Source organism: Tamandua tetradactyla, chromosome 21 (genome assembly GCF_023851605.1).
Source record: "Tamandua tetradactyla isolate mTamTet1 chromosome 21, mTamTet1.pri, whole genome shotgun sequence".
Classification (NCBI taxonomy): Eukaryota; Metazoa; Chordata; class Mammalia; order Pilosa; family Myrmecophagidae; genus Tamandua; species Tamandua tetradactyla.
In genome coordinates this window covers 46,850,517-46,859,521 of record NC_135347.1, presented here as the reverse complement: position 1 = coordinate 46,859,521, position 9,005 = coordinate 46,850,517, and the positions used below count along the sequence as shown (strand labels likewise).

Sequence of the window (9,005 nt, the reverse complement as noted above, 5' to 3'; positions counted from 1 at the left end):
AATCAATCATCAAAACATATCATAGAGGGTTTAACTCAATACTACCAAAATGTGTAGGTTTCACTGAGACAGATTTGTATATTAAGAAAGTGAAAGAAATATTGTGATTTTTGAAATACAATGAAAATTTTCCAATGTATTTACTCAGCAAAATGCATTTGATTTGAACACAAATATTGCATACTCTACTTTTTTCCTGCCTAATTTTTATTATTAGCTTTAGATGTTGGCAAACATTAGATTCTAAGCACTTCCAAATACTTCTTAAAAAGAGCATGTAGTATCTTCTGATAATCCTCATAGGAGAAAATAAAACTAAGTTAGCATCTATATTAATGATGAAACCATATTTCTGTTTATCAAAGTTGGTACTGATAAATATACTTTCTCATTCTCCTGCAAACGTGTTCTACCGTATTTCTTACAATAATTAAATCTTAGGGGATGCAAGGATAGTTCAGTGGTAGAATTCTTACCTGCCATGTGGGAGATCTGGGTTTGATTCCCAGTTCATGCACCTTCCAAAAAAAAAAAAAAAAACAGATAAGCAAAGCAAACAATTCAACAAATGGTGCTGCAATAACAGGATACTCACATGGAAAAATAATGAAATGTGACCCTGCCATTCAGCATACAAAAAAAAAAAAAAGCATGTAGATTTTTGTGCTCTAAAATTTCAATGCTGACATGTAAAAGGCTTCTAAGTTGTCATTCCTATCTTAAGAAGAAAAGCTGAACAAATTGAAAATCAATGAATTTTCTTCTCATCCTTCAGAGAATTGAGGTCACGGTAAACCATGACCCCAGAATTTAGAGAGAAAGGCAAGTACAGAGAATCACAATCAAAATCAGTTTTGATTAATTGCAGGAGCTGAATGTGGATTATCTAGAGAATTAGAAACTACTGAGGACCAGTCTTAGAGGGGCCTCCCACTTTCATGGGTTTTACTTCCAGGAACCTCATCAAGTTCTCACATAGAGAGTGGAGAAAAGTCCCCTCACATTTCAAGCAGGGGGACATGAAATGTATTTGAAAATAGAAAATCAATAGAAAAAAAGCCATAAATCCAAAATGTGGTTTTTTGAAAAGATCACGAAAATAATTTTCTAGCCAGACTAACTGAAAAAGAATTTAAAAAATTAAAGAAAAATTTAATAAGTGAAAGAGAGATTATCACTACTGATCCTATGGACATTGAAGGAATAATACCTGAATATTATTAAAAAGTCTATGCCACAAATTTGATGACTTAGATGAAATAGACCAATTCTTAGAAAGACACACAGTACTATATTGTACAAGAAGATAGAGATAATCAGAATAAGCCTATATATATATTAAAGAAATTGAATCAAATAACTAATAACTTTTCAAAAAGGAAAGAACCAAGTATACATGATTTCACTGATGAATTCTACCAAATATTCAAGGAGGAAATGATAAACATACCTCTTCTAGAAAATAGATGCAGAGGTAGCATTTACTGCCCAATTTTATGAGCATGATCTTAATACCAAAACCAGATAAAGATATCACAAGAATGAAAAACTACAGGCTAATAGCGCTTATGAACATATATGAAAAGTTCTTCGACAAAATATTAGCAAATGAAATCCAGAAGTGAAAAAATCATTATACACTTTGGCCAAGTAAGATTTAACCAAGTGGGAAGACAGGTTCAACATTTGAAATCAATTAATTAATCACATCAATAGGCTACAGAAAAGAAATCATGATCATAACAACAAAAAAAGTTTGACAAAATCCAATACCCACTCAATTAAAAACTCTCATCAAACTAGCAATACAGGGAAACTCACTCAACCTGATAAAAAACTACTACCAAAAAATTATAGGCAACTGCATACTTGGTGGTGAGAAACCAGATGCTTTACTGCTGAGATCTGGAACAAAACAAGGATGTCCCATCTCACCACTCCTATTCAACATTGCATTGGAAGTCCTAGCTAATGGAATAGGAGAAAATGAAATAAAAAAGTATACATCTTGGGAAGGAAGAAATAAAAGATTCTTTGTTTGCAGATGGATTGCTTTTCTGTCTAATAAAAAGCCTCTTGCAATTAATTATAGTGAGGTTGCAGGATATACGGTTCATATAAAAAGTCTATTGATTTCCAATATGCCATCAATTAACAACTGGAATTTGAAATTAAAAATATTATACTACTTACATTAACCTCAAGAGAATGCAGGTATATGGGAAGTCTGCATTATCTGCTCAATTTTTCTGTAAATCTAGAGCTGTTCTAAAATTACTCTAATAACTTTTTAAAAAACTAAGTATTTATAAAACTGGAAAAGAGTGCTTTGTAATTCTGTTTTAGATGAGAAAATGTGAATTCTGGCATAAATTTTTATTTTCAAAGATGTGACCAAAGGATGCATTTTTTGATATATACTATAAAAAAATCTAACAGAAAGAAAACCGTTTGTCCATCTGATGCCTTAATATCACTTTGAAAATGATAATGCAGAAGAGTCATTTTGCCTTTTATTATGTCTTAAGTGTGTCCTTCTGGTCTAGGATATGGGGGTATAGGGAAATGAGATGAGGATGATATCTGGTGAGAATGTCTATAAATATCTGTTTTCCAAAGTAAGGCTTTAATTCCACACCAGATCAGATCAGTTCAGACATTAGTATTTATTTAACATAAACTAGAAGTATTACACAATTTCTGGGTTTCACAGATTGATTAACATTAAGGACGATAAAAATAGTTCAGGTAATATCTGATTTCATCTTCAAAATTACCAAGCTGTCAAAATGATTAGCGCATAAGTTAGGACATCATAAAGTACATGATTATTGTGTGGTTTCCTAAGGACCTAATGTAAGAGCCTTAAATCTATCCCCAAAGTGTGTGTATGTGTGTGTGTTTGTGATAGAAAAAGAGAGCAAGCTTCAACTACTGATCGCTTTCTTTTAAAGTCTACTTGCATATGACGCTCCTCATGAGCCTTTTGGTTTGGTTATATAGTTATTCCAAAATTCAGTGTCCTACTGGTAACCAGGAAAAGTGGTTCATGAACCCAGAATTTCATGCCGTGTTTCAAAATCTCTTCATCTTTGACTACCACACCTCTAATATTATAGCTAGGTATAATGATACTATCACTGTTAGTTATTCACATATTTGCATACCTTTTACTCTTTGATTTCTTGTTAGGTGCTAAGGCAGCTTATAGTGATCATTGAATTTCTGTTTCCTTGTCCTATTATTTTGTGCTGGCCTCAGAGGCCCTAATGAAACTATTCAGTTTTATCCCTGACTATATCTTCCTTTCTGTGAAGATGGAAATGTTCTACATCCTCTTTCTTATCATCTTTATTGCATTTCCAAATATTATTCCAGCTCTATCATTTATTCAGGTAAAACGAAACAAACAAAAATCTACCTCCTTTACTCTAAACAAATAATCTGTCTTCTTTAATTTAAAATCTGTCACAAAACACACTATATAAGTTACCCCATGTTTCTCTGTTTCATAATTGAGAAAAAAAGTATTTTTCTTAGTATATTCCAGTCATCAAAACAAGCCATGTAAATTGAAAATGGAAATCAGAGGGTTTATGTTTAAATTATTATAGCAAAAGGAAAAGTTAAACAATTCAAGCTTGTTTTCATATGAATCAGGACAATTTCATTCAATTAGAAATATATACTGACAAAACTATTTTTAAGAACTCTAGTGAATAAAAGATGGATGATTCATGGTCTCCGTCCAAGCTCATAATCCAGATGGTTATGTACGTATAAACAACTATTTAAAGATGTACTAAAACCTATGATAATATAACTATGAAGGTAAATAGATGTAATTAAGCTAGAAAATACTTAATAGACTTGACGAACTTGGTAGTCAGAATTTTTACATCAAGTATGCAGACCTGCTGTTAAAATTGAATATTTCATTTTCTATTAGATAAAGATATGACCTCTGTTTTTATTTTTTGCCTTTTTGGCTATCTTCTAGGGACTATACAATTGTAACCCTCTGTTCAGCCTTCAGGAGGAAACTTACACAAACATTAATTTCTTGTCCGTTGGCTTGATTTCCCAATTTCTAAAACTATCAAAGTATTAAGTGCATATTTTAACAAAAATTGGAAATCATCTTTGAGCATCAGCATTTTTTATTCTTTATCTTTCAAATTTGCTGTAAGGTATTTTACATTTAAAAGATGCTTTTATTTTTTAGCTGAAGGAAAGGAGAATGAATAGAGATTTTCTCTAGCCAGTTCTCCTGACTGCATTTATTACAAGATCATTCCTGGGTATAAAAAGAACTATTTTAAATTATCTTGAGTTCAGAATTTGTTACATTCTTTATTCATATATATTGACTTCCTTTTAGTTTAAGGAGATGAATAAAGTCTTATTTCCACAGAAAATGAAAGCATCAGAGAGACAGTGGTTGTAGTTGGGTCTGTTCTTCACAGCCAGGTGGGAAAAAAAAAACATAAATTTGTAGAGGCAAGAGAAGATTGACAGGGAAATAATTCTAAGTTCTCTTCCATGTACCATGAATTACTGTAGATATGTATTTCATTTAACCTACACCGTGATCCTTTCAAATATGTATTTTAATGCCTACACTCGAGCTTACATTTCCATCCCAACCTATTAGGCAGTTTTATATCTGCGTGAGACCCTGAAATTGTTTTATTGATAGACTTCAGGAGTGCTCTCTTTTCTTTAATTGGAAAGATGTTCATCATCCAAGTTACTGAAAATGAATATTTCTTAGTTTCTTAGCAGATTCCATTCCTCACATATGACTAACACTGGGACCCAAATCCCATTACACTAACAATTGCCTTCAGACTGCACTTGGCAGTGATCTCAATGCCAAACCAACACCAACACGTGTACAGCAGCATTGTACCAATAACACACCAATGCCAATACTACACCAAACCAACATCAATGCCAGCATTAACTCCAACATCGGCACCAACACCTACACCAATACAATGCCGGTACACAATCGATGTGAGTACCAACACAACATCAATACCAATATGAACACTAATACCATTATAAATGCCAATACCAATACCAATACCAGTACTAGGATCAATACTGAGACTAAAACCAAAACTGACACCAGTATCAATAAAAATACAATACCCATACCACTCATTTATTTTGTATCAAAGACAAAGCTAATTCATTTTACCTGTGTTAAGTTCTCCTGCAAACATATATTACAATTACTATTGGAATCTTTATTTTATGATGAGAGCTCAAGTAGCTCACTCAAGGTCTTAAAGCTAACAAAGTAGCAAAGTCAGAACTAGTTCTCAAGTCAGCCTGATCCCAACAACTATAATAAACTACAGTCTTGTTGATACCAGTTCTGAGTCATTTAAGAATAGTATATTCTCCTTTTGTTGCCCCATGTAGGTTCTCTTCTAAAAATTATACAGATGCAAGCTTCCTTTCAGCTTTTAGAGAGAGATGAACATATTCATTAAGTTTGATTTGAATTTTCCTCTCAAATTGCAGAAATAGTCATTGCTAGTTGATCTTATAACAATAGGTGTAATTGCTCATTCAACCTCTCATTAGAGTTTCAGTGGGCTCTGGTTTTTCAGCCATAGTTTAGGAATCTATTACAATTTTTTTGAAGAGATATATTTATACCTAGATTCTTCACCTTGGGATGTAGGCTCCTAATTGTCATTTTGCTGACTGGCCAACACACCCAGATCTCAGCCCGGAGACCCTCCCAGAAAATCATGATCCTCAGTTGCCACAGTAGCCCAAGTGTCACATGAGTTCATTCTATCTAAAAATATCAAAGTATTAAGTGCATGTTTTTACAAAAATTAGAAATTACCATCAACACCAGCGTTAACACCAGCATCAGCACCAACACCTATACCAATACAATACCAGTACACAATCGATGTGAATACCAACACAACGTCAATACTAGTGTATTCCGTGATCTGTTCACATCGCTCAGCACAGTCAAGGAAGTTGATTTTGAGTCTCAGTTTATATCACATCTTCCAGACTTTTAAGTCTTCAAACTCCTCCTTTGGAGTGACGGGTTCAGGTGTCCTTGTAGCTCCCTATCACTTTCCACGAGTCCTCTGAAAAAAACAGTCCAAATTAATGGTGTATAGCTTCAGTCCACGCATTATTTGTCTACATTATCTTGTATTCACCTTTTATCACATAAAAAAAGGGGGAAACACCTAGAGTTCCCAAGAGTACGGGCAAGCACACATTGATAAGATCAAGGTGGGATCATCAATCTTTGCTTTATCTCGAAACAGACTCAAATAGCCATTTACCCGAGTATGACCAGTGCTTGGGTGGATACAGTCTCTGCTCCCATTGCTCACCTGCTCATACATATTTTCCTGTTTCTGCATAAAACTGGTGACAATTGACTGCATCTTTTTTTTTTCAGTTGCTTCCCTTCTCTAAAAGCAAACAACTAATAGACCCTTTCTGTGTTTAGTCTCCTTTCTATCTGGTGCCTTTTTCTCCCTTTGCCTTTATAGACCCATTCCTAAAAAATTTACTCTTGTTTACTCCATCTCCACATTTCTTTGGTAATACCCATTAACTGTTCAAACTTTATGCCCTGTCTTAATCCTTTTTCCATAATAATTCTCATTTGCAACACCCTAGATGACTTATTCATTTTCATATTTATTCTTTAATATCTGTGTCTCCATTTGATGTTAGTTTACACAGCAGGAATATGGATTTTCCACTCTACAGATATTTTAATCCCAAGCATCTAGAATAGTGATTGACACAAATGGGTTCTCAATCAATATTTGATGAGTGTATGAATATCTCAGTATCTCATCCATTTCTTCCAATTCACAAGGTTTTATAAAATCATACTTGGTAATACATTAAATATTTATCAATTTTTCTTCTCTTCCCAAAACCTCTTTAGTGTATTTAAAGATCAATAATTTTATGTTGGTGATTTCAAGTAAAATACTGAGCCCAAAGTGGAAGAGTTTGTTGGGATTGTGATAATTTAAAAAGGCTCCCCAATAGTGGTGGAAACTGTGGCTGGCAAGTATAAGATTTGATACATGGGTTCTATAAGGGAAAAGGCATTTCAGTTACCAGATGTAGCATGACTAAAGTGGTGAAGTGAAAATAAGTCTAACATTCATGAAATCATCAAAGAGTCAGGATTGGACAAATATAGGGCCAAGTAGGGATAATATTGCATAGCTCGGTAGGAGACAATATGGAGATCTATGGAGTCTGACCAAAACACTTTCATTTTAGAACAGAGAGAAATAATCAATAGGCAATTGATCAGGGGAAGCGAAATGATAAAAGAAGTGTTTTAGAAAGAGTAAGTCTTAACATCATTTGCTATTTGCAATTTCAAATGTGCCGGATACTAATGGAAAACGAAATTAATACCTTTTCAATAAGTAGCTTCATGTTAGATTCTGTACTAAGTGCTTTAAATATTTTATCTCATTTAACTAAAAAATAATAATAGAATGATTTTTTTCGTGAATGTATTAGCCTTTCACTCTTACAGGCAAAATTAGGACTTGTTTTTTAGTTAACTACATTTGTAGATATTGCCTTTTGAGTTCTCAAATGTATTTCAGTGTTTTATGAAATTGCTCCAAATATATGCAAAACTACATGGAATCACACCTGTTTTTTCCTTACACCAAGCATAATACTTACTACAGTTCCCCACAGTTGAAGTAATCTAATATGTGCTTTCTGAATAACTCTTTAGGTTCACATGATTGCATTTATATGTTTTATATATGTGAGTATGTATATAAGTAAAATAAAAATTTTTCTATTTCAATATATTAAAGTTTTGAAAGATGTCAACATCATAAATTGCAAGATTGAGTTAGTCAAGATCTGACATTTATTTACGTAATAGCACACATATCCATTTTAGATTCTTAGTATATGCTGACTTGTGTTGTTAGTATATAATTTTTTGTATGGTAAGGATTCAAGAATGACAGTATGAGCATCAAAATAATTCACTCTTCTCTTCTAATCACTTCCTAAGCTCTTCAAACATATTTAGGAGAAGTTATATTCTAGTCATATCAGATCAACTCAAAATTCCACCATAATTTTTGTTTTTATTTTTTAAGAACATTAATAGAACTTTGGCCTCTGTTGGAATTCTTTTACAGAGAACAGGGACATATTCTATTCTATCTACTTTAATAACAGTGCAATCAATGTCAGTTAGATGGAAAGAAAATCCTGGGGGTGTGAGCTATTGAAATGAGTTATAACAAGAGTGTTGTAGGCCTTTAAAAGTGGTATGAATCATCCTCTTAGCAACACAGCATAAAGGCAATATAAGAAATGTCATTCAAGATCAGACCAGTGGGCCATCCAGCTCTTACCTTTCTTTCTAATATAAATAGCTAGAATGTAGCAGCTTCCTTTCTCAATATGTACTTTAATACAAGTGGGATGTAACTAAAGTGTCCTTAGTTTTACTTAATATAGTCCTTGAGGAGTGAATTTAATTCCATTTTAAACCTATTCATCTCTTTATCCAGTAAAACTTCTTTTAGGATATCAGTGAAGAATTTCCCTTATTCTTTTTTCCATCATGCTTTTCAGGTTTTAAAGGAGACCCACTATTGATTAATTCATGCATTTGATAAATATAATTAGGCCTCTCTCTCCAGCCAACACAACAAGCAAACTCACCCCCTCCCCCTACCAGTGTACATGGGACATGACTCCCAGGGGTGTGGACCTTCCTGGCAACGTGGGACAGAAATCCTAGAATGAGCTGAGACTCAGCATCAAGGGATTGAGAAAATCTTCTCAACCAAAAGGGGGAAGAGTGAAATGAGACAAAGTGTCAATGGCTGAGAGATTCCAGAGTTGAGAGGTTATCCTGGAGGTTATTCTTACCCATTAAGTAGATATCACCTTGTTAATCAAGATGTAATGGAGAGGCTGGAGGGAACTGCCTGAAAATG

At 33.4% G+C, this 9,005-nt stretch overlaps 1 long non-coding RNA gene across 3 annotated transcripts in view; it reads right to left on the bottom strand.

Annotated features, from left to right (window-relative positions):
* Positions 1 to 475: 475 nt before the first annotated feature.
* Positions 476 to 9,005, bottom strand: part of LOC143665364 (uncharacterized) — a 59,673-nt gene continuing 51,143 nt past the window's right edge. For 2 of the 3 annotated variants that reach the window (XR_013166914.1, XR_013166913.1), the window contains exons 3-4: positions 5,953 to 6,128; positions 476 to 518 (exon numbers count right to left, since the gene is read on the bottom strand). This is a non-coding gene — a long non-coding RNA (uncharacterized LOC143665364). Of the gene's footprint in view, positions 519 to 5,771; positions 5,815 to 5,952; positions 6,129 to 9,005 lie in introns of those variants that run through there. The other variant, XR_013166915.1, reaches the window with a different exon arrangement.